Below are 26292 nucleotides of genomic sequence, written 5' to 3'. Positions count from 1 at the left end.
CAGACTAAAGGTTAGAGCATGTGGTTTGGACTCTCACACAATAGCATTTTCAGGATATTTCTATTGCTTGTGGAATGGATTGTGTGTCATCAGGATGTTTAGAAGTCATACCTCTAGGAGTCATAGCCCATAGCTGCCAGTGGGACCCTCCAGGGCATAGAGGAAACTTTGGCATGAACATCATGATGGTAGGCACTACTCCTTTCTCTGTAGCCTGGACATTGTCGGGCGGGGGTGGGGGTGGGGAGGGGTTGAGAATTTCTCTAGGGTAATGTTGAATTTCACTTCCTCAACAAATGTTGCTGGGACTTTCCCCTGCTATTTAGTGACCGTGGACAAAGGCTTGCTAGGAATGCTTCAAGATGGATTCAGAAGCAGCCAGTTCTTGGAAGAGACCTGAAGGGTGTAGGGACTGAGCTCTCTGAAGGAGGTCAGGAAAAGGGGACCCATCTGGACACCAAGGGCTGGGTGGGCCTGAGGAACCATTTGCTGAGGGGGCTGGTCTAGTACCAAGGGGTTGTTAGGAGTGGGATCCTAGGTGCCCTCACTGAGTCAGATGAGACAAGAGCTGCCTCACAATTTTAGATGGCACCTGTCATCTGGCTGCAGGGGCAGAAGATCAAAGAGAATGGAATGGCACAGGGTCAAACCACCCCCAGTCTGTGTCCCCTCCCCCTCTGTGTCCTGTCTCTGACTCTGACCTTTATCCTTGTCTTTTTCTCCCCTTTCACTGCCTTGATCTTCTTTCTTTGTTGAAGGTGACTTGAAGCCAGATCATGAATGTCAAGTTAAAGAATTGGATTTCATGCTAAATTTATTCAGCAGTACACTCAGCAAACATCTACCAATTTTTAGTTCCTAGCGTAGCGACTAACCTATTAAATGCTCAAGAACTATTTGTTAAATGATTGTATAGATATACAAATTTAATTCTTAGTTTATTTTTTTTAAATATTTTATTAATTTTTCATGAGAGACACACAGAGAGAGAGAGGTAGAGTCACAGGCAGAGGGAGAAGAAGGCTCCATGCAGGGAGCCCGATGTGGGGCCCGACCCCGGAACTCCAGGACCACCCCCAAGCCCAAGGCAGGCGTCCCGCTGCCAACCCAGGCGTCCCTAAGTCTTAGTTTAAACATCATGTCCTTGGAGAAGCCTCTTTCAGATCATCTTATGGACTAAAGTCCTCCATTCTAACTCAATCTCTATATCTGGCTTCATTTCATTTCCTTCAAAATATTAGTATCTGAATTAATATTAAGGTATTTTTTGTTCATATGCTATGGTCTGTGTCTCCTCCTAGAACTAGAACATATGCTCTGGGAGATCAGAAAATTTGTCTGGTTCACCCAGTCTCCCCATGCCTGTGAGAATGTCAGGTACACAGTGGGTATTCTCAAATACTTACTGGATGAAGTGGTTTCCTCTGGGTCAGTCCCTGTGATAAGCACTGGGGATTCAGAGCTGACCAAGACATGGTCTCTGGGTAGAAGACGCTCCTGTGTGGGATTGAAAATTCCTGACAACTTCTGGAAGCGATACTATTGGAGTTCCTCTAGAGGCTGACTCATCTGCCATAATGGAGAGAGTGAGTGAGTGACCACCAACTGCTGTAACACACGACCCTCCAAAATCAGTGACATAATCCGATAAAAATTCTACTTTTTCTTTCTTCACAGTTCAGTGTGGGTAGGCAGCTCTTTGCCAAATGGTGACTCAGGAACCTGGGGTCTCCCATTTTGTGATCCTATTTTCAGCATCAGTACATGGTCACTGTGAACCTCCTATGGGAGGATAGTAAAAGATCACAAGTGGAGGATTTTTATGGGCCACATGGGAATTTGCATGCAGGATGTCGGTCTGCATTTCATTGGTCAGAACCCAGTCATAGGGACACCTGGATGGCTCAGTGGTTGAGCATCTGCCTTCAGCTCAGGTCATGATCCTGGGGTCCTGGGATCAAGTCCCACATCGGGTTCCCCTCAGGGAGCCTGCTTCTCCCTCTGCCTATGTCTCTGCCTCTCTCTCTGTGTCTCTCATGAATAAATAAATAAAATCTTAAAAAAAAAAAAAGAACCCAGTCGTATGGTCCTAACTAACTGCAGAGGGCTGGGAATGTTATCCATCTATGTGCCCCAAAGGAAAAGGAAAGGAATTTGGTGAGCACAAAGGTTATTTTTGCCACGCATAAGATAGAAGCGAGAGGTCATAGACTAAGATGGGGAGACCACTCAGTGGCTCATGAGAACCAGTACCAAGGTAAAAGCAGTAGCCATGGCTGTTATAAGAGAATTAGACATGACTATTACCAAACTCAGAAGTTAAAGTCACATAATAATGCACTGGTTTGATGGATTCTGTAGTATAATTGCCAGGAAATTTGCATGAGAGCTGCCTTCTGATTCTGCTCTTGCTTCATCATCAGAAGTCATTTTGAGAATGGCATTGTCTCTGCCGCTCTGTGCGTTTGCTGTTGATACCAAGCAACTAGTTTCTGTCTTACTAAAGGGATAACTGGAGCATGGACAAAGGGTGAGAATTTCAGGCACCAGGATTGCCCAGGTCTTTTTCTTTGCTGTCCCCATTTTTTTAGATTTCATGTCAAGTCTTCACCAACATGAGACAGTGTCCATTCTGTGCCGGATGCTCTGGGGCTTTAAGAGGGGAAATATAGGAGCCTGGGGGATCCTTGGGTGGCTCAGAGGTTTAGCACCTGCCATTGGCTCGGGGTATGATCCTGGAGTCCCGGGATCGAGTCCCGCATTGGGCTCCCTGCATGGGGCCTGCTTCTCCCTCTGCCTGTGTCTCTACCTCTCCCTCTCTCTCTGTGTGTGTCTCTCATGAATAAATAAATAAATAAAATCTTAAAAAAAAAGATAGGAGCCTGGCTTTCAACTGACTTAAATTTTTCTTCAGGAAACTTCAAGTAACTCATGTGGCACAATTATGGAACTCAGACTCTTGAGATGCAGGTGCTAAGGGTGGCGTGGGTTCCCAACGAGGCGAGCTGAGTAAAAGCAGGTGTGGATGGAAATGTGTCTGAGGGAGGCGGCACTTGAGTTGGGTCGCCTGGAGTTTCTTCAAAAGTCGCCACTCATTCACTTGGGAGCTTGTATATTCCAGGGCCTAACGGCATGACTTTGGAGTCGGCTTGGCCTACATTGGGATCTGGGTTCTGTTCCTTACTAATTCTATGATGTTGAGTAAGGATGGGCAAATGTGATTACCATAAACACAGACTTCCTGGTAGAAGAAATGTCCAATAAGGGGCAGCTGTTAGATCATAAAAGAATGGTAAAAGCATGGTTCTCGAAGCCACATTTTTTTGGGGGTGTGAATCCCAGCCCAATCCCTTACTTTCTGTGTATTTATGTGCAAACCACTTAACCTCTCTGCGCCTCAATTTCTTTATCTGTAAAATAGATATTGGGATTGCAGTGGGTGGTAAATCTATTAATTTGTATAAAGAGCACGTAACAGCACTATGTAAGTTGTAGCTGTTATTATGACCGTTAGAAAGGCATTCATTTTATCTCCGCATGTGATCACCCCTACACTGAGAAATAGTGGTGTTTCTTTTCCCCCCAGGAGACCCACAGAATGATTCAGACACACGCAGTGTGTGTGTGTGTGCGTGATGGCCAGTGATGGCCCAAACGATGGCACCTTTCTCACATTGTGACATTGACATATGTGTTTTCAATTAAATTGAGTTCCCATTTTGCTCTACTCATTTGGCAGCAGCCACAAGTTCACAGAAAAATATGAATAGACAAGGGGAAGGTGCACAAACGGGGGTGGGGGTGGAAGAGTCAGAGAATCAATTTACAGTTTGTCAAGATCAGAGTATTAATGCCTCCCTTTTATAAAAAAAAAAAAAATTAACGCGCTGGGTCCTTGTCCGTCATGGATCATAACAGCCAGAGCAATGCCTTATTGAAAGCTCACTATGTGTCGGGCATGTTGCTAAGTGCTTTATAAGTGCGTTATCTCATTTAATCTTCAGAACACCCTAGCGAGTAGTTCAGTGGTCGGTACCCTCTGAAAGGGCTTTAAGAGATTAACTGGCCTGGGGTCACACAGTCGGAATATGATGGGACCAAGATGAAAACATAGGCCTTTCTGACTCCAAAAGGTCAGAGTCGGGCAGCCCGGGTGGCTCAATGGCTTAGTGCCGCCTTCAGCCCAGGGCGTGATCCTGGAGACCCGGGATCGAGTCCCACGTCGGGCTCCCTGCATGGAGCCTGCTTATCCCTCTGCCTGCATCTCTGCCTCTCTCTCTCTCTCTCTCTCTGTGTCTCTCATGAATAAATAAATAAAATCTTAAAACAAAAACAAAAAAAGGTCAGAGTCTTCACTCGGCCCGATGTTCCAACAGGACACATGCCGATGGCAGCACGAGAAGTTTGGAGCCACTGATGTGTGGGCCCCTGCTGTCCTGGCTGTCAAGGTCTCTCCTGTCGCTGCTCTTCTCACCCGGCAGGCAATGTGACATTGCTACCATTGGAGATAGGAGGAAAAAAAAAGAGACAAATGTGGAATATCTTCCAATCTATGACTTGAATCGAAACCGAAATAAAACTAAACTTGAAAATGCACACGATCTTGGGACTAGAGCAGCCGCCAGGTGTGTCTGCGGCACCCACTCAGCCTGGGAGGGAGAGCCTGGGAGGGAGAGGAGTCGGGGGGCTGGCTTTCTAAACTCCCCCCCCTCCCAGAAAGAGGCTTTGGGCAAAAATACATCTGTACATAGAGGAAAAATGCCCCGCACCTCCCCGATGCGTATTTCCCGGAGAAAACATCCAACCAAGAACTATAGTTGCCACTGTGGTGCGCTGTGCGTGTGTCATTTTAGAAATGTACCTCTATGTTCCTCCAGCTGGAGGCTGGGGGCCTACGATCTTAGAGGTCCCCTCTCCTGGAAAGCACGCTGACAATAATTCAAGGACTCTCTTGGAGGTGGCCAATGGGAGAAGCTGGGGACGTGCCACTTTTGACTGGCTAGCCGGGCTCTCTTTCTTCCCCAGAAAAAAAAAAAAAAAAAAAAATTGTCTAAGGGGAAAATTTCTTAGTGTGTAAAACTGAAAAGCAGAACTCAGTACAGTATATAAACCTAACAATGCCGTATGAAAATGCAGTAAAAATAGAGTCAATTATACACTGTCAAAGCTTTTCTCTAAACAGCTGCCTAACAGAATATGACAATTTTTCCTACAATGTAGTAAAAAATAAAAAGAAGTTCTCTCACAATGCCAACTACGCAGGGCCGAATTCATTAACACTTTATTACCTTAAACTCCATTGTAGGAGAAAAATAATATGACGCAACTTGTCACTTTTTCTTTTCCCGGTTTTGTTACTGTGACACATTAAGATTTGGGCGCCTGCTAGTGTGTTGTGATCTACATTTAATGATCTTAACAGGGACTTAGTAAGACATTGTTCGTTTTTCCTGCGCTATCCCGGAGCGGGGTGTTACATGAACAGTGAGACCCAATTATATCATAGTGTAATTTACAAAGGAGGAAAAAAAAGTTCTTTTCATGGCGTGTTCCCCAAGGAGACTAGGAGTATTGTAGCAGTTTCTTGGCTCTGCTTTGCAACAATATAATTAGCTATAATCTGAGCATTTGCATATAGTACAGAGAGCAGGACTAATTCTCCGCTTGCTGGGTTAGGATGTAAAATGGTCTTTTATAAGACAGTCGCTCTGATACACCTAATTTTACTTAGCGCATTTGCATCTATGTTGTGGCTGATCGTCGCAAATGGAAATTGTCACTCTCAATACGGAAGAAAAATGAGCAAATGCATCATAATGAAAGGTGATTTTTTTTTTTTTAACCAACAGATTTTAATCAAGGGCCTGTGATGGATTCAGAATTGGGACAGAACCCCTATGCCTTTGCGAGAAAAGTCCGGGCTTTATTTCTGTCCGAACTTTCTGGCTTTGCAGTTAGGCTTCCATTTCGTACACCCTGTAATTTATACTTGGAGACGTCAAGTCCTTTGGCACGATATCTGGAGCTCCTACCCTAAGCACGGGTCTTTGCTTGCTTAAACAAAGAAACAGACAAACAAGAAAACACTAGTTTGTGAGATTGAGGAATAGAGAGTTTATTAGTTTGCTATCTCTTTCTTATAAATTGTCCACTTTCTCTCATTCTCACCCTTAACCACCAAAGTTGGTGATTGATCACAGTCCCATAAACTAGGTACATCAGTTGGTTTGCAGCTTCGGAAGTGTGTGTGTGTGTGTGTGTGTGTGTGTGTGTGTGTGTGTGTGTGTTTAGTTCCACAGTGTAAGGCAAACCTCAGTCAACATTATCCTTGAGAATCACCCACCGTCACACTCAAGAAAGTTAAGAAGCTCCGTTATTAGAAGTCAGTGGGAACTGAGCTCGCTGAGGGAGGGGTAGATTCACAGCCATTTCCCATTTCAAGCTCCCCCCAGGGCACACCTTGTGAGTGGAATAGCCTCATGTGGAAGTAATTAGCTCTTCCATCCAAACAGAAGGGTTTAGTTGGCAATTAAGCATGGCCCTCTTTACTCTCACTAGAATGCAAGCTCTCCTGGAATGTTGGTCTTGTTCGCCTTTGCCTCAGAACTAGCACAATGCCTGACCCATAGTAGGCACTCGGTAAGTTTGCGTGCAAAGAATGATCGAAAGGATTTGCTAATCTTTCAACCAGCAGCCACAGGAAGTATACTAAAAAACCTGTGGTGGATATCAAGCCCGGATGGTCTTCTTAAACATCACCATCGTACTACTTTGAAAATTCAAAAGATGTAGAGATGGGCTGCTAATTTGTTTTCTCCAAAGTTTGATTTGTTTTCTCATTGCAGGATTGGGCATGTGAAATTCAGTACCTTTGGAATGGGTCGGAGTAGAGGTCTGGCCGGCCAATAAGCATTGATTGGACGTTGGGGGTCTCTTGAACTTCTAGAAATGTAAAATGTTAATGCTACAAGGACTGTGGGAAATAATGGAGTCTGGGACTTCACATTCACACGTGGGTGTTAGGGGTTGAATTGTGTGCCCCCCAAGATACATATATGTTGAAATCCTAATGCTTAATTCCTCGGAATGTTACCTTATTTGGAGGTAGTCTTTACAGAGGTAATCAAGTTATAATGAAGTCATTGGGTGTGCTTTAATCCAATATAACGGATATATAACTTTTATAGAAAAGTTTCAATAATAGTGACAGAACTCCCATATACCATACACCCGGGTTACCAATTGTTGACAATTGCCACATTTTTTGCCATAACCCATTATCCACCTATTTACCTACCTCCTTACTACATGTCTATATTCCTCCCTTATTTCAGAGTGTTTTTCCTAACAACATGGGTATTTCCTTATGTAATTGCAATATAATTACCCAAATCAAGAAATTTAATATTGATATTAACCTATAGACATTATTCAAATTTTACCAATGATGGCAACAATGTCATTTATAGCATTTTTTTTTTTCTGGATGAAGATCCAATTCAGGATCTTGAAACTTTAATGTCCTTTTATTTGGAATGATTTCTGAGGCTGAGGGTATTGACATATTTTTAAGAGTGTAAGCCATCTGTTTTGTAGAGTGTCCCTCACTCTCGGTTGGCCTGATGTTTTCTCATGATTAGATTCAAGTGTACGTCGCTGGCAGGAAACCACTGAAGTTCTGGCGTGCTCTTCCCAACACATCACACGTGACTCTGCTTTGTCTCATTAGCTTCCTGTCCCCCCGCCCCCCACTCTGTAGATAAAAATGACAGAGAATTTAAGTTTTAAAACATTAAAAAAAAAAAAAAACCAAAATGACAGGGCAATACCGAGTACAACTAAATACAACCTTTGAGAGGAAAAATCAGTTCTTCATCATACACAGGAATGTTATAGTCTCCAGAGCATCTTTCTTTGTATTTTTAATGGGGGACAATTTTATTAGTTCTTACTTTGTTTCGTTGAATTTCAAAAAACTGTTCAGGTTGTAGAATGCTTGGCTTTGGGGCCCCTTTTATAGATTTTTGAAAGATCATCTTTCTAAATGCAAATACCAGAAAACAAACTGTAAAGCCACCCCCATGTCTGCAAGTAAAACAAAAAGCAAAACAAGCTGTTCAACCAAACATTATTGTCTTTGAGTTTTCCTGTTGATAACTTGTCCTGGCCCATTTGTTCTGTTTCCTGTGAGCCCAGTCTAGCAGCTTAGAGATAGCTGGGTCTGAAGCTGTAAAGAAAAAAAAATTGTGGGGGTAGAGGGTGCAGAAAAGGTTGTAGTTAAGGAGAAGTTCATCACTGATATCACATATTCGACAAGTTGGGGAAGAATGGACCATGTTGATTTTTTTTTTTAAAGATTTATTCATGAGAAACACAGAGAGGGGCAGAGACACACGCAGAGAGAGAGGGAGAAGCAGGCTCCATGCAGGGAGCCCAATGTGGGACTTGATCCTGGGACTCCAGGATCATGCCCCGGGCTGAAAGCAGGCACTAAACCGCTGAGCCACCCAGGGATCCCCATGACCATGCTGAATTTTAACTGCAGAATCCACTTTCAACTGGTGGAACACAAATGAGTCCAGATGAAAGCTATGATTTTCTACCAGCATGCCTTCCCAAAGGGTACAGGGGGAGTGGATTACTAGTGGGTGAGGGATACTAGTTCCCTAATCCTGTAGGGTGATTTGGTGGGGCCTGGGAAATTGGAATCCCTGGGCCGGTTGCCTCTGACCACTAGCAGCCTATGAATTTCTCTTACTTTTCCTCTTAAAATTATTACCACCTTTTTATGCCTACGATGAAGTAAAAAGACTGGCAAACACTACAGTTGTCTGCTTTCCGTTCTCTCTCTCTGCAGGCAGGTGCCTGAAGGCGGGACTTGAGTGTTACTCATTGGTCTTCTGCAGCACATGGATCGGGGCCGAGCACAAAATAGTTGCTCAAATGTATTCATTGCATCAAAATTGCTGAAGAGTCGCATCTTGCAGACAGCGTGAGAGGAGCTGTGGTGGGTAAGTAATAAGATGCTGCTTTGAGGGGCCACTTTCCCAACAGCTGTTGACTTGGAGGAACAGAGCGCCTTTTACAGCACAGCGAAAAGGACACCTTGAATCTAAAATAGAGCAAATGACAAAGTGGTGAAAGAAGAGACACCTAACACATTTCTGGAGGAAGAGAGTGAACCCAATCCCTGACAGGATTAGCAGGTTAATTAAAGAATCTATCCTGATGATGCTGGCACATCTTCAATTCAGACTGACATTAACTCAAGGCACAGGCCCCAATCTATCTTTTCCACCAGCTGCCATGGAGCTGAAATGCTTCCCAGACAAGTCAATTCTTAAGGACCTTCTCGGCATGTGTAATTCTATCCCAGTGGAACCCACTCCAGGACAGCTCATGGATTAGCAGGAACAGGGTTATCTGATTAACTCTTGACTACCTCGTAAAGGTCAGTGGGTGGTCTGGGTAACAGGAAGGAAAAGTGTAGAGGGGGGAAATGAACACTCTCCGAGCATCTGTAACGCACCTGGCACAGTGCTAGGCACACGGCACAGCTTAATTCCCGTCATGTGGTGGTTAAGAGGGGCCACTATGCAGTCAAATAGACCTGGGTTCAAATCCCAGCTCTGCCATATTCTGGCTGGATGACTCTGGGTAGGTCACTTTTCTGTAAGCCTTGGTATTCTTACCTGCAAAACAAGGACAGTAATACTACTATGTTATTTTCTCAGGGACACCGTATGAGATGATAACAAACTTGGTGTGTTAAAACAGCTGAAATATATTCCCTCATGGTTCTAGAAGCCAGAAATCCAAAAGCAAGGGGTCAAGAGGTTGAACACCCTCTAAAGGCTCTAAGGGAGAATCCTTCCTTGTCTCTTCCAGCTTATGGTGACTCCAAGCATCCTTTGGCTTGTGGACGCATCGTTCCCATCTCGGCCTCTGCCTTCACGCCTTCCCCTCTGTGTCTTCTAGTCTATCTCTTTCAAGGACATTCTTCATTGAATTGGGGTCCACCTGGGTAATCCAGGATGTTCTCATCTCAAGATCATTAACTTCATTACCATTTTTAAGACCCTTTTTCAAGATAAGATCACAGGTTCCAGGGGTCAGGACATGGGCATCTCTCTCTCTCTCTCTTTTTTTTTTTTCATTGTTTGTTTGTTTTTTCGTTTTATTTTTATGGGCATATCTTTTGGCAGGGAGTGAGCAGTGGTGGGCACCATCAGCCCACTACAATCTTCTTTGGACTTTCTGTTTGGTATAAGGTTTAGTGATTAGAGATTATATATGTGGTGTTTATCTTAGCACATAGTAAGGACTCCGCGAATGTAACTGTAGAGAGCTGTCACACACAACGTTATGAAGTCTGAGAAGTAGGCCTCAGCAACTTTTTTCTTGTTACCTGTTGAAGTAGGTTCAGAGAGGTTTATTACCTCTCCCAAGTTCACCAAACTGGCTTTTCTATTCAGTGCTGAGTAACCACAAAATCTGTGGTTTGGCCCCTGACCATGAAGAACGAGTTGGATCCCCCCAATACAGACCCTGAGACAAAGATTTGGGTACAAGTAGATTATTTAGAAAGTGATTCCAGGAAGCAGTGAGAGAGCAGGGGGAATGAACAAAGAAAGGAGAGAAGCCAAGGAAAGCTGAATTAGTGAGCGGGTCACTGCTGTGGGTACCTGGGCCCCGATCCCACCAGGGCCTCTTGAGAGGTCAGTGAATATGATAACTGTCCACCAAGACTCAGGAGACACCCAGGGTGGGCTATGGGAATATTAGAGGGGCATCAAGAGGAGCATCTCCTACCCCTAGCAACTCTGTGGTGACAGAGTTCTTGGAGGGTCAGAGTGAGCTCTGAAATTAAGGGTGGGAAAAGGCAATAGAAGACGACTGTAGCTTTTGGTAATTTTGCTGCACCACTCTTGGAAGGTGTCATGGGATCCCAGAATCTCAGTGCTGACGGTGGCTTTACAAGTCACGTGGTCTGACCTCACTCCTGTTGCTGTGGTCCCCTATGCAACATCCTGTATCCTCGTACTTGTCCTCAGTGGTCATCTATAGCCACTACATATGTACTCGCAGGACCAGAGGGCTCACGAGTCCCTGAGGCAGCCTGATCCGTAGCTGTCCGGCTCTAATCGTGAATAAGATCCCACGTTGAGACAAAATTGGACTCCCCAGGTCTTCCGCCAATGGAATTCAGTTCTTTTCCCTGGACGCCTCTCCTCCCTAAGCGATCTGCCTTGGCTTACATAATACTTCCAGCTCTACAGCCCTACCCTGTCCCTGCCCTAGAGCTGTGGCTCTTTGGAGACACTGTGTTCTGCTCCTCTAGGACTCCTGCTTCTAATGGCATAGGAAGTAGCTTAAGTGGTTTTAGAATAAAATATAACTGCACCCTCAGGGACAATTGGAGCATATGGTGTAGTAAGAAGAAGGTCCATTCAACAAATGCCAAATAAGCACTTACTTTGTGTCATATCCTCAGATCCGTGGCCAAGAGTCTGTTGGGAGCAATGGACATAAAAACCACCAACTATGATGTCCAGCATAAAGGTCTTGAAAGGTCATTTTCAGAGGGGCAGAATGAAGTGTGCTATGCTTACCAAAGCCTGAAGGACTGCATGCTCTGAGGATAGCAGTTTCATCAAGGGAATTCGGGAAGACTTCACGGAGGTGGCATTTGAATTGGGTTTTGAAGGTTGGTTAGGATTTTAACAGCTTCTGTTCCTGGCAGGAAAGGAATCTGAGAATATGGGAATGGCACAAGAAAGTTCTGGAAATGAGGCCATCTATCCTTCCTTCATAGAACAATAAGTTAAGCGTTTTTAGAGCTTAGGGTGTGTAATATATATGTGTATTATATGGTTAATAACACATGACCCTGGTGTGGTAGCTGCGAGACTCATTTAGACTGTAATTGTAGATAACTGGGCCTTGACTTACTCATTAGATGATAGGAAAAGTCGTCAAGTGCTTTTATTACAGGAAATAGAAATACTCTTGTTTAATTTGTAAAAGGATTTTTACCATCATCATAGAGGAATAGGCTGGATGGTGGGGGGAAATGGGAGACAGGGAGGATCAGGTAAGAGTTGGGTACAGAAATTCCATGTAAAGGACTTCACTTGCCCGTGCGTCTATGCCTTTCTCTTTTTTCTTTTCTTCTTTTCTTTTTCTTTTCTCTTTTCTTTTATTTGTAGGTTGGTTTGTATGTATCTGTTTGTGTGTTTGATTGCTGGTCTTGCTTGCTTCTTTCTCTTTCTTTGTTTTTTCTCTTTCGTTTTGTCTTCTTTCTTCTTTCTTTCTTTCTTTCCTTCCTTCCTTCCTTCCTTCCTTCTCTCCATTCATCCATCCATTCATCTATCCAATCTTTGTGCTAAGTATTAAGGTTTTGGACAAAGAGATTTCTATCTTCAAGGGGCTTATAGAGGAAGTTAAGAGAGAGGAAGGGATAAAAATGTATTTCAGAATTGAAGTAGACTCTCATTACTGCCTAACTGCATATAAATGGAAAAGAAGGAGGAAAAAGTAGGAAAAACTCTTCATACTGGAACGTCTTCACATCTGAATGCTAGGCCCAACCATACTATTCATTGGCTGCGTGACCTGGGACAAGTTCTACACTTTCTGGTCCTATTTTCCTCATTCACAAAGTTTGGACTTGATGTCTTCCAGTGCTTGGCATTCTAGGATTCTTTTATTCTCTTACTTTGTCTATTATTTAGTAAGAGAAAGAGTGAAGGTTAAGAACTGGTAAACCGTGAGGGATTAGAGTATAGGACAGTGTGAACCTGGGAGGACACAGGTGTAGTAAGCACAGGTATCGCTAAAGCTTTGTTCTATCTGTTCATCTCCCAGTTTCTAATGTGCTTCCCCTCTTCTGGCTCTGACCTCTCTGTATACCCCCAGAAGCCTCTGGTGCCTTCTCTGAAGCCAGAGATGACCACAGTTCTTTCCCTCCCTTCTCAAATGGATCTGGGCCCTGTACAGGTTTGAGGCACTTTCAGATTCACCAGTCCCCGGACCAGCAGGACATGGATTGCAGAACTCTTGGATAGGACACTGACCTCCCTCCTGCTCTGTGGGCTGGCTACCTGGTCCCTCTGCACTACAGCTTGTTTGCATTCCTCCCCTTGGCTTCTCCTTAGGCAAGGCCTAAGGTTATAGAGCCACTAAGGTTATAGAGTCAAGGACCTAGGAGCGCATAAGCTGTCATCCATTCTAGAAGTCTGGGATCTCCTGAGGGCAAAGATCACACATTACGTACTTGCTATCAGCCCTACTAAACACAGGTCCTGGTCTATAATAAGTGCTCAGGCAATGCTCATTGAAGAAATAAATGATTGAATGAGTGATTGGAACCGATCATATAATAATGACAAAACTGAGGTCCAGGATGGCCAAGTGGCTACTGAATTAGAGCCAGAGTCCTACCTGAGCACCCTTCCTTCTTGGTTACAGGTCTTTAAAATGAAGATGGTAATATATTCCCTGAAAAGCTAGCTGTTAGCTGTTGTGAGCATTAAACAGATGTCACATATAAAGCTTCTAGAATGGTGCTGAATGCAGCTTGTACCCAAAAGTTTTAGGATCTAGGGCAAGGCTGCCCAGAGTGTCAATGGCAATCTCCTGATCTTTGGGAAAGAACTAGGGATGTCATGTAAGGAATGCCTTATTTGAAGGGTTTTAAAGACCATGGAAGCTTTCTCTGTCTATGGCAGCTCTGGATACAGCCTTGTTAGGAGAGGGATGGACCCAGTGACCTGGACCCTTTCCAATCCCTTTTGACTCTTGGAACCAAGGCTGCATTTCTGAGCCTGACCATTGGGTGGCACCAGCCCATCAGGTTAGGTAGCTCACAGAGCCACCAGGGCGCTCAGCTTCTCAGCAGGGGAGTTGGAAAGGGTTGGGGGGCAGGGAGCAAGCAGGAGTGGGGTGGGGGAAGGAGCAGCTTAGAGAGTCCAGGTGTTTGTGCCTCTGTGAGCTGTGTGTGTGCCTTTGTGCACGACTGGGATGGGGGGTGGGCTATATAAGCATTAGGAGGGTGTATGTGTGTGTGTGTGTGTGTGTGTGTGTGTGTGTGTGTGCATGCGTGCCTGCCTGTGTGTGAGAGAGCTAACAACTTGCAGAAAGGGGGCCTTTGTTTCACTCCTGTTTATGTGCAGGGAAATCATTTGACCTAAATGAAATCACTCTGCCCCAAGGATATTAGTGTACGGTTGTGGATGAAGTCAGGTTTGGGATGTGAAATTTTCAAGATGTTAGAGCTATTAAAATGTGTTTTATTGACACTCTCATTTTTTAGATGGGAAAAACTGAGGCCAGAAGGGGCTGTCACTGGGCTGGGGTATGCCACAGATCCTTGGTGGGCAGGGCCAGAGTTCCGGCTCTCTGACCCCGTATAGGAAGATCTCCACATTTGACCTTTTGGCATGGACACGGAAGGATGAAGGAGCTGGACCATCTGGTCAAGATGGGTGACCTCCACGAAGAAAACTCAGGAAGATGGGGTCCATGACCCCTGCTCAGTCGAAGTCCTAATTCAGCATGAGCATCCTGGACTTCTCAGCCCCAAGTTTCACTCCTCCTATCTGGGCCTAGAGCCAGCCCAGAGAGCCCTGCCATCCTCCTGAGGGCAGCTGACACTGCTCGGGGTGCCATGGCAGGAAAGTGTGGTCAGGGACTGGAAGCCAGATTTCTGGTCATCTGCTCTGTGTCCTCTTCCTGCTGTCCTGGTCTCTGCCTCACTCCTTTGGCTTTTTCTGTCCCCTCAGTGGCTGAGAGGAGACACTCTGGGGCACCAGGTAGCTCTGGCTCTGCCTTGCCAAGGCCCCTCAGGGTGTCTCCATATCCTTTAATATGGACCTGGAATCAGACCCAAGGTCTGATGATGGTAATAATGATTTGTGCTGGGATTGGCCTGAAGCTGGTAAAAATGACGATAAGAACTGTCATTTATTTTTCTAGCGTTTGCTCCAGGCACTATACTGGGTTCTTTGGCTCTGGCATCAGACGGCCTGGGCTTAGATTTTGGCTCCATCAACCAGCTCCATGACTTACTAACTTCAGAGCCAACTCCCTAACTTAGGAGCCTCCTATCTTCTCAGTTGCTACATGTCAAAACCGGAGGTGTCACCAGCATCTACTGCAAGGGTCGTTGAGAGGTTTGAATGAATGGACACATAGAAAGTGCCTGAAACTGATGAATCTCAATACACATTGTTATGCTTTAATCCTCAAAACAACCCTGCCAAAAATGCCAGGTATGGCGATCTCACTTTATGAATGAAGAAACTGAGACCCAGGGTGGTCTTGTGTGCGGTGGCACAGCTGGGAAGTATGGACATTATAACAGAAGCCAAGTCTATGGATTCCGACCTTATGCCGGCCCTCTGAGGCCCTTTATTGTCCCATCGCCAAGCCCAGACACAAGGAAGGGGGATTCTTTTCAAGAACAAAATTCAGTAAAAGCAGAATCAAGTCTGCATATGTTTTTACACTTATATATAATTGTGTGAGAGAGTAACAGGGAAGTTAAGAAAAACAGATTTTGGAGGGTACCTGGGTGGCTCGCTCAGTCTGTTACGTGTCTGCCTTCGGCTCGGGTCATGATCCCAGGGACCTGGGATCAAGCCCTGAGTTGGGCTTCCTGCTCAGGGGAAGTCAGCTTCTCCCTCTCCCTCTGCCCACCCCCTACCCTGTTCCTGCTTTCTTTCTTTCTCATTTGCTCTCTCTCTCTCTCTCTCAAATAAATAAATAATTTAAAAAAGAGAAAAAAAATTTAAATGACCTTTTCCTAGACCTAATGTTTTTATCAAGCTCTGAATCTGTCTTGAATACTAATAGGTTTGTATTAGGGTGTTTTAGGAGAGGGGCACATCCCAGAAACTCTCCCTGGTCTGCTAGGAATCCTGTACTCACGCTGCCTCCCCTCCAAACTACCCATTTTTTGTCGATCACATGCATGGCGCAGGGTGGATCTGGACTGGGTAGTAGGTGAAGGGTGTCCCACAGACTACCAGCACAGTTCATAATCACTGCCCCTTTATGGGCTCTGTGCAAATGCACAATCGGCTTCATATAAAACATAGTTATGAGCACTCATTATAGTGGGAGGTAGTAGTTAACATAGAAATTACCCAATTGCAGATGTGTGATGTCAGGCCACTAATGAACCAGCCTGGCAGCCTCGTGGTTCCCACCTGATCCAAGAAGGGGCCTCTGGGCAGCTTTACCCCAGCCGGTGTGGAGCCATTAAGATAAGGGGATATTTGCTGGACTGCAGCCTCCTTTGACTTCTTCCCAGTGAAGACCCCCTCCATCCCATCCATCCCAACCTGACAATGAACTCCCAGCACATCTGTACCCATCCATTCACCCAACCAGTATCTTTGGAGCACCCACTCCGTATAGCATTGGAAAAATCTTGGTGAACGGTATCAACTCGTTCCTTGGCTTTCGTGGATCTTGCAATGGGCACCTTCAGATCTTACAAGTGTGTTTATAAGCTAACCCAATGCCTTTCAGGATCCAGAAGACCTATCTGACCCCCACATGTGCAGCACCAGCTGGGCAGGTGGGCTGGTGGCTGAAGTGGCTAGAGGCAACAGTTTAGTACTATGGGGAGGGAGGGTGCTAGAGAATGTGACCTCTCAGCAGGACCTCTGAGGCTGGAACCAGGAGCCAAATCAGTAGACCAGACCTCTAATAGAAGTGAACCAAAACTCCAAAATTCCATCTGCTACCTATGGTTTATTCTTCACTTGGCAGCCAGAGTGATCTTTTAAATACTTAAATCATATTGCGTTTCTCTTTTCCTTAAAGCTCTCCAATGTTTCCTCTTGTGCTAGGAATAAAATCCAAACTCCTCTCCTTGGCTTGGAAGGAACCCGGATGGTCTGTCCTTTGCCTGCTTCTGAAGCCTTGTATCTTCGAGTTCTCCTTGCTGCCCACTTGCCCCATGTACACTGGCTTGCTTTCTCTCCCTGTAACACTGGCAAGCTTAGCCTGCCCTCAAGGGCTTTGTACTTTTTATCTGCCTGACATGCTGTTCTCCCAAATTTTCCAAAGGTTGGCACCTCTTGTTATTCAGGTCTCAACTCAAGCGTCACCTCAGAGAATCCTCCCCTGACCATCCGTTCAAAATCAGTTTCTCCTTGCAGCTCGCTTACTTTTCATCATAGTTCCCTGTTTTGTTTTCATTGTGGAAATGATCACGAGTTGAAGTTATATTATTTGCTAATTTTTCTTATCTTCTAACTGGACTATAAGCTCCGTGAAGGAAGGGAGCTCGTTTGGCTTGTTTATTGTTGTATCCTTAGAGCCACACAGTAGAATCCCAGTTACATTTGCTGAATGGATGAATGCACGCATGCACGAAGGAGTGAATATAAAGTGAACAGCAAGTATGGGAGCGAGATGAGGAGACCATGTAATTTCTGTCAGAGAGCCTCTCCGGCCATTGGCTCGTTTTGATTATCAGCTTCACGGTGTGTATAAGGCTCTGTTCATCTAAACATCCTAGTGGACAGAAGGTCTGGGAATATGTTCGGTCATTAAGTTCACTTCGAAGTAGGTTTAAACGGCCACTGAACTATTCTTTACGTCATTGCTGGGTATCGATCACTCTGAGTTGAGACATTGGGAGTTTTGAACTTTTCATCTAAGAATTGGTTATGGGATCCCTGGGAAGGCATTGCACCATGCTGTGATGCTGAGATGTGATCTGGGTCAGATTCCCAGAGACCTGGGGAAGCCCGCATTCCCAGCGGCAGTGCCATCAGAAATGTAATAGGTGTCCGCTCTGGTGACGTGATAGGGAATGTAGAGAAAGTTTGCCATCATCCATCTGAGCTCCTAGAGACCAATATTCTAACAATATCCAAATAGTAAAGGAATAACAATTCACCCATGATATCAATTATCTCAACAGAACTAACATATTTTATTCATCTGTCTTTTCTTCTAGGCTTTGTCCATATACGTCAAGTCCAATGATTTTCAAAATGTTCACGTGCAAGGCATCATTCAGTTGTTTAGGAAAATCTTACCAAGAGCTTAGTGTATGTCACAGGTAAGGCACTAGGGTGGAAAAAATGAACAAGACTCGATTACGCTCTCCAAGTGCTTGTAGACTAGAGGGAGGCAGAAGCTCCCCAAGACAGTAGTAGAATACCTGGAACCAGATCGTGTGGGTTCAAACCCTGGCTGGGGGCACTGGGAGAGTTATTTAACAGCTTTTGTCTTATTAGCCCTCTCATCAGTAAAACGAGGGTGATGAAAATAATACCTCAGAGGAAATACTTCTTGAAAAGATGATATAAATTAATATCTGGAAAGTGCTAGAACAGTGCCTGGGACATGGTAAATGCTAACTAAGTGTTAACTAGTACTCTTATAGGGCAAAGTTCTATAGACTTTGAAGAGAGAGAGGCACGGGGTTCTGTGGGGACATGTGACTTCTAAAGGACAGAGAGTATTTGCAAAAGATGAAGCTTCTAAAGGGGAGGCAGCATGATGTCAATGCAAGAGTAGGGTCATTGGGAAAGAGGGGCCTCTTCTTCGGTTCTGCCTTCATTACTTATCAGCTTTGTGGCTTTGGACACGTTTCATTTCTCTGGGAAATAGGTAGCATCACAGAGGAGTGCTGTGAAGAGCAAATACAATGACATTTGTGGGGCTTCTGGCACGTGGTGGGTGCTGGGAAAAGGCACTCATCATTAGGTCCCTAGGGACCCTCACTGCCGTGGACTGTGTGATGGCCTGAGTCTTGCCAGACCTTCTTGGGGATTGCCTTGGTGGAAAGACACCACCTCCTTTCGAGAGCAGCCTGCTTCCAACGACAGAGGCCCTAGGGGGCCCTCATTCTAACCGGAGATGACTCTGAAGGGCCAGTCTAGCTCCAGAGCTCCTCATGGCTTCACTTGAGGTCTTTTTTTTTTTTTTTTTCCACTTGAGGTCTTTATCGGGCCTGCATTATAGCTCAATGTGTGCTTCCACCCCTCCCTGCTTCCTTCATCAGGCTGCTGTAACAGGATACCCACCAACTGTTGGCTTCAGCAACTGGAACTTGTCACCTCACAGGTCTGCAGGCTATATACATCCCATGTCAAGGTGCCGGTGGGGTTAATTTCTGGTGAGACCTCTCATCCTGGCTTTAAACAGCTACCCTCTTACCATGTCCTCACGTGGCCTTTCCTCTGTAGAACACAGAAGGAGAGAGCTCCAGTGTTCCCTCCCCTTCTGATAAGGACACCAGCCCTGGCAGGTGAGGGTCCCACCCTATGACTTCCTTTAAGGCCCTGTATCCAGATACAGTCACACTGGGGGTTAGGCTTTTAACACATAAAGTTTGGAGGGACACAGTTCTCTTTTTTACAGGTGCGGACCCTAAACACATTCTGTAATAACCTCCTCCTGCAGACGCCTGTCTCAGGGTTTTCTTTCTGAGGAATCCGGGCTGTGGACACACTCCTAAATCATCTTGGTGCACATAGTGCCTAGAACATAGTAATTAATTAATATTTACTCAATGAATTCACATTTGGATTTGAATATAGTGTGAATGATTACTTAGCACCAGTATTTGTTAATGTCAGAGAGAATAAAATGTTCTCTTGTTATGGAGTTTTATTTAAGTATCCATGTGCACAGACATGACAAACTTCAGCCCAGTGACTGTGAGGATCAGACCCTTACTTTCTGAGTTGGGGTAAAGGGTCATCAGACTGGTGTAGGTCCCCCTTAGGAACATCTGAAGGGAAGAACGGAGAAAGAACTTCCCTCTGTCATCTGCTTTTTGAAAGCCAGTGTTGTGCCAGAAGCCTCGGCACATATTTTCCTACATACTTCTTACGACTGTCCTATAAAGCAGGAATCTTTGCCTCTACTTGACAGAGAAACTGAGGTTTTCTTCCCACGGCCAGCCGATGGCATAATTGAGAGGTAAATCCTTGCCTGGCACCAAAGTCACTGAGAGGATAGTAGGCCCCCCCGATTCCACTGCCTTTCATCAGAGGCACCTGCTCCCAGGCTGCTCCCATCACCCTCCTGCTTTCTCCACGTTGGTGTGACAAGCCTTGCCCACCCTCTCCCTCCCCATCGTCTGTGCACAGGCCCCATCCCAGCTGCTGTTTCCCAGAGGCCTTTGCAAGGCTGAGGAGCCAGACCTCTGGGGGGTGAGTCTGACACTGGAAGTTAATGATGATCAGTTGAGACAAACACTTGTTTACATGTTGCCATCATTAGAGGTTCCAGCCTACCTCTGCTGGGCCTCCTGCCAGATGTTTGGAGGGGGTTTCACAAGCTGTGCAGTTTACTAAATACAAAAGCACTCACATTAAGGCATTTTAGTATTAGGCAGTGCAATTCTGATAATGGGTAATTTGAATTTCTTTATCTGGAGCAAAAGGGACGAAGACATTCTTAGAATTTGCTCAGCTGGGACACACAGATGGTTGCTAGAGACATGGGATTCTCTTCTTGAACCCCCACCAAGGGAAAGCAATTTGGTTTTCAATGATCCTTTGAGCTCTGTGTCTGGCTCTTGGGGGATTGCTGAAGCAACTCTTCCTGGGGAACCCAGGGGGACGTCATAGGAAAGAAACATTTGCACTTGGTGCTGGGAGGACCGTTTTTGTTTCCCAGGTAGGAAGAAGGGGACAGGGAAAGAGCATTCCAGAGCGGAGAACAGCATGTGTGAAGAACGGAGGCCTGGAAGTCTGTCTTATTGAGGGCAGGAAGAAGCAGCTCCCATAACACTCCGCACTGGTTAGTGTCTGGCTGGTGGCCTCCCCACCAGTGGTTCTCAGCTCCACTTGAATATCAGGATCATCGCAGGAGCCTTAAAAAACAAATTGCCCAGTCCTCCTCTCCAGATCCTGATATAATTAGGATCCAGATTTAATTAATTAGTCTGGGATAGGATTCGAAACATCAGTAAGTTGAAAAGTTCTCCAGACTCTTCTAACATACAGTCGAAGTAGAGACCAATCCTTACATCCCAATGGCTGCTCACTGTCCCAACCTGGGGACAAATGCATCAGGGAGAAAATTTGGTCAACTTCTCAGATTTGTTACTGAGTGTGACTGAAGTGCAAGATGGGGCTTCCTGAGTGCTCAGCCTTGAGGGCAAACATTTCCCTTTGGGCTAGAGAGGCATATGAGGCACCCTCTTTCCTGTCAGAGCCTATTAGGGAAAGAATGACTTGTACAAAGAGTTCAACTTTGACCAGACCCGGACCGCATCAATCAAATCGGTAAACAAATACCAATAGGGCCCCTGTGCCTTTACCTACAACTCTCCTTCTGCTGACTTTTCTGGATGAAGAAAAAAAATGGTAAATTATTCAAGGTTGGGGAGAGCAGGTTTTGTAACTGTGAATTGTAAGACGGCTGAATAAGAAACCATAGTAGCCTATACATATTTTATCCCTATTTTTTTTTTCACTCCCTTGCAGATAGATTCAGTTTTCGTTTCTCCCAAGCAGGACTGCTCACTTTGACATTCCCGGGTGTCTGTAGTACTAGGCAATAATTAAATATCAGGTGCATAAGTTGGTCTTTAATTTGACATGTGTGCTCCAGGCAATAACGGCACGCAGTGCCATGTGGGAGTGTAATTGCTAAGGAATAAAATCTTGTAGCGAGTGAGATCATTGTATCAGGTACGGTGTGACAGCTCATTTGATCATTATGCCCAGGCTAAAGAGTTTGCCTAATTAGTTTCCATTAAAACTCACCCTTTAATCAAGAGTATTCTTGCATAAAGAATGTCACTCGGTCCAGATGAATGAACAATGGTTTCCCCTCGAGATGGACTCTCGGCTGCACGGGGATGCCATATGTCTTTTCGAACAATCCACACCCGGCCCTCAGCTGGAAGCCCGAGCAGGAATGGCTGGTATGAATGGAGAGGAGGGAAGGCATTGGGAGGAGAGAACTGGGTGTTCCCAGCCCTGGTAGCTGGGGCTCAGGGTCTCAGGGAAGCTCCCTGCCAGTCCCGGAGACCTGGGGTTCCAGAGTCTTCCATATGCAGAGAGAATGGGGACCACAGAGGGGAAGTGACTTGGTCATGGTCCAACAGCCAGTTGTGGCCTAGCTCTTCTGACTTTGCAGGGCAAGGCTCTCTTTTCATCAAATGGTGACCTGGATTCTCCAGTTTCTTGGGAAAGAAGACACGGACCTCTCCCTCCCGACCCACCCTGAGCACCAGGCTTGAGAAGCAAGAGCGAAGAATGGTGCCGGGGTCCATTGGATACTCAGTTTAATTTCATTTCCCTTCCCTAGGCTCTGGGGCCATCATTCTCTCCATGGGAGTCCTGACTTTGTCCTTTAATAGTTGTGTGACCTTGGGCAGGTCTCTAACCTCTTTTAAGACTTTTTTTTTTTTTTTTTTTTTTTGTGCCTACAGGGCAGAAGTAATGATACTTACCTTCTGGATAAAAGGATGCTTCTCTGCATCGCAGGAATTCAGAGACACCTCCTCCCCACTTGGGCTTCCCAAGGGACTCTGTTACGCCTTATTCCTGCATCCCAGGATGGGCTGTGACTCAAAAAGAATTCAAAAGACTTTTGATGGTCCGGGTCTAAGGACACTTTTAGGTTCACCGGGTGATTGACAGAGGCAATTGCCATCAGATTCCAGGTCCATCACGGAGTAGCTCACGTGCCAGCAGTGTCCAGTTGGGAGAGAGATGCCACAACTGGACAGGGGGTCTGACAGAGGAAGCACCAAGTCATTGTGACTGTGGGCCTTTCCGGGGTCCTCCCCAGGCCAGTGATGCCCTAGTTCTTCAGGGAAATGTTTCTGTCCTGAGAAAATGTCTGCCAACGTTACAAGGGGCCCTATGGCTGCAACTCCACTGCTCCCGTGAATGCTCCTACCTCCGGATGCTGGTGATGGCCAGATCTGGTCTTCTTCCTTTCAACCCTGAACTTCTATCATCAGCCAGACACTCCACACCTCAGAACAACCCATTGGATCCTGAACTCATTCATGGCTCACCTACTTCTCAGCCTCATTTCTGTTTTGTGGGTTTTTTTTTTTTTTTTTTTTAGCCGACTTTGCCCAACCCTGAAGATCCAAGCTAAGTAACCTCAGGACCTGTGAGGCAGTAAAAAAGCCTGAGCCCCCAAGTTGGAGGCCTGACCTGAGGCAACTCACTCAAGCTGTCTGAGCTTCACTTAGCTTCCTCAGATTTAAAATGGGGGACAATTATACTATGTACCTCCCCAGAATCCTCCCAACATGACTCTTGCTTGCCTTTCCTCATCAGCCATCGTCACTTTCCTTTGAGTGGCCTTTGCTCCAGACACGCCAGCCTCCCTGCCCTTCCCAAATCACAGCAATTATGTTCGTTCATGCCTCCATGCATCTGCGCGCACTGGTGTTTTCTGCCTGAAATGGTTTTGCTTTCCATGCCCACCTGGCGAGCTCCTACCATTCTTTACATCTCGGTTCAAGAGTTCTGTTCCTTAAGGTTTTCTTGGGTTTTCCAGGCAAAGTTAGGGATTCTCTTCTTTACTGTCTCACGATACTGTCCTACCTACAGTCTATTTTTAATATCCTTACGCTTTCCTTTTATATTTTCTATGGTTTCCTCCATCTGATTTTCTAATTTACCACTTCATTTTTCTTCAAATTTATCTTGCCATTTATCTCATTATTTACTTCAGTTATATTTTTTATACTTGCATTTCCACTTGGTATCTCTTATTGGTTTCTTGTTCTTGCTTTATGTTCCTACTATGTCGTCCCATGTCTCCTGGAGGGTCTTTGGCATGGTTATTTCACATTTTTGGATCATTTGTTTCAATAAATCTGCTTTCAGTGTTGTTCTGTGGGTTGTCTTTCTTTATAGTAATTATATCCTCAAATCTAGTTATTTTGGTTTATGAAGTCATGCTTCCCTGAGGCTATTGCTCATCTACTTTCTTTTCATAATGCAAACTGGGGAGGGAGGACAAGTTCAAGTGTTTGTCTGCATGGGTTTAAGAAGAGGGAACAGATGAGTCCCAGGGCAGAATGTCAAGGTCCCATAGGCCTACCGGCTGGAGTTTTACTTTTAAACCTGTAGGCTGAAGTTGCACGGAGAGAAGGTGGTCTCTTTCGGTTGTGTCCACCAGGCCCAGGTCGGGGAGGAGATGGCTGGAGATGTAGAAGCCTAAGGACCATGGAGCAGATCCAACCTGTTCTCATCAACTCTTTTTTCCCTAAGACTTTTTTTTTTTTTACAGCAGTTTTATGTTCGCAACAAAATTAAGAGGAAGATACAGAGATTTCTCATAAGCTGCCCCCCGCCATATGCAGAGTCTCCCCCATTATCAACATGACTCGTCAGAATGGTGCCTTTGTTACAACTGGTGAACTTACTGACACATCATAATGCCCCAAATCCACAGTTTACTTTAGGGGTCACTCTTGGTGTTGCGCATTGTATGGGTTTGAGCAAATGCATAATGACATATGCATATAATGACATCATTATAATAACATACCAAGTATTTTCAATGCCCTGAAAATGTTCTATTTATCCCTTTTTCATACCCTCACCACTGGTGACCAGTAATCTCTTTCTGTTTCCATTTGCCTTTTCCAGGATGTCTCAGAGTTGGAATCATACAATATGTACCCTTTTCAGATTGGCTTCCTTCACTTAGCAACATGTACTTAAAGTTCCCCATGTCTTTTCATGACTTGATATCTCATTTCTGTTTAGTGCTGAATGATGTCCCATTGTCTGGATGTACCACAGTTTATTTATCCATCTACCTAAGGAAGGATATCTTGGTTACTTCCAAGTTTTGGCAATTACGAAAGCTTAAAGCCGCTATAAGCCATCCATGTGGAGGTTTTTGTAGAGACAAAGCCTTAGCTGAATCTCAAGGAGTATGGTCGTTCAGTCAAATGGTAAAAGTCGGCTTAGTTTTGTTAATAAATCACCAAACTCTCTTCCAAAGTGGCTGTACCATTTTCCATTCCCAGCAGCCATGTATGAGGATTCCTGTTGCTCCATATTCTCATTGGCATTTGGTGTTGTCAGTGTTCTGGATTTTGGGCATTCTAGTAGGTGTGTCTCGCTGTTTTAATTCCTCAGCTCTTTACCCCAGTGGGGCTTTCCCTCTGCCCTGTGTTGGTTTGGAGGGGATGTGAAGGGCAGGTGACGGTTTGTCCAAGGCAGGGCAGAGGGAGATGAGAACAGAACTCCGAAGCTTTCCTCTCACATGTTGGTGGCTACCATCTCTGAGTGCTCTCAGCGTTAAGCCGCAGCCACCTACCTCCAGACACATGACTCTGCCAGGCACCATTCCCAGGGAGCTCATGTTTCGTTACCATTATTATTGTTAGTTCCTAGGACCTATATCTTTCTCTTCTACAAAATTTTCAATGTTAATTTTGGTAGATGGAGGGAAAACTAGTCAACCAGAGTGGCAGAAACAAAACTATGTATCATGATGCTTGATATAATGTCTATAAATGAACATATCACACTGTTTAGAGGGCATAGCAGTTAAATACAAGGACTCTGAAGTTAGGTTAGGCTGCTTGAGTTTTAAATTTTACTTTCTAAAAAAATTTAAACTTCATGGAGATAAACATCAAATAAACTCACTAATTTTAAAGGCATGATAGCGCGATTTTTGACACATACATCCACGTAACTATTACCACAATCTAAATATTGAATATTTCCATCACTCCAAGATTCCCTCGTGCCCCTTCCCAGTCAATATCCACTCGATTCCCTAGCCCCAGGCAAACACTGATCTGCTCTCTTACACTATACATTAATGTTCTTTTCTAAAGTTGTGTATAAATGGAATCAAATTGCACATGTTTTGTGTGTGTGTGTGTGTGTGTGTGTGTGTCTGGCTTCTTTTGCTCAGTACAAAAATCTTTGTGACTCACCCTTGTTGCATCAGTGACTTATTGCTCTTTGCTGCCAAGTGGTATTCCTTTGTGGAAATGCAATACAGTTTGTTCACCCACGTTCCTACTGATGGACATTTGGGTTATTTCCTGCTCTCGGCTATTATGAATCCCCGGTCTGCACCATTTTAGCTGTACAACTGTAAGCAATTTACTAATTTTTGTTTCAGTTTCCCCATTAACAACGGGGATAATCATCGTACCTAGCTTATACAATTATTGTGCTGATCAGATGAGTTAATACATGAAAAACGCTTAGTCCCTGGCACATAGCAACCACTCAATAAATGCTGCTATCAAAACTGTATGTTGGGGCCCCTGGGTGGCTCAGCGGTTGAGCTTCTGCCTTCAGC

At 45.0% G+C, this 26292-nt stretch overlaps 1 long non-coding RNA gene across 1 annotated transcript in view; it reads left to right on the top strand.

Annotated features, from left to right (window-relative positions):
- The window catches only part of LOC119879317, a 30374-nt gene extending 7845 nt beyond the window's left edge, over nucleotides 1–22529 (top strand). Inside the window, exons 3-6 of the long non-coding RNA XR_005387457.1 lie at nucleotides 8858–9011; nucleotides 11495–11707; nucleotides 17978–18082; nucleotides 22421–22529. This is a non-coding gene — a long non-coding RNA (uncharacterized LOC119879317). The remainder of the gene's footprint in view (nucleotides 1–8857; nucleotides 9012–11494; nucleotides 11708–17977; nucleotides 18083–22420) is intronic.
- Nucleotides 22530–26292: the final 3763 nt, after the last annotated feature.

The sequence above is a fragment of the Canis lupus genome, unplaced genomic scaffold (genome assembly GCF_011100685.1).
Source record: "Canis lupus familiaris isolate Mischka breed German Shepherd unplaced genomic scaffold, alternate assembly UU_Cfam_GSD_1.0 chrUn_S618H780, whole genome shotgun sequence".
Classification (NCBI taxonomy): Eukaryota; Metazoa; Chordata; class Mammalia; order Carnivora; family Canidae; genus Canis; species Canis lupus.
This window is presented reverse-complemented; position numbering and strand designations above follow the sequence as displayed.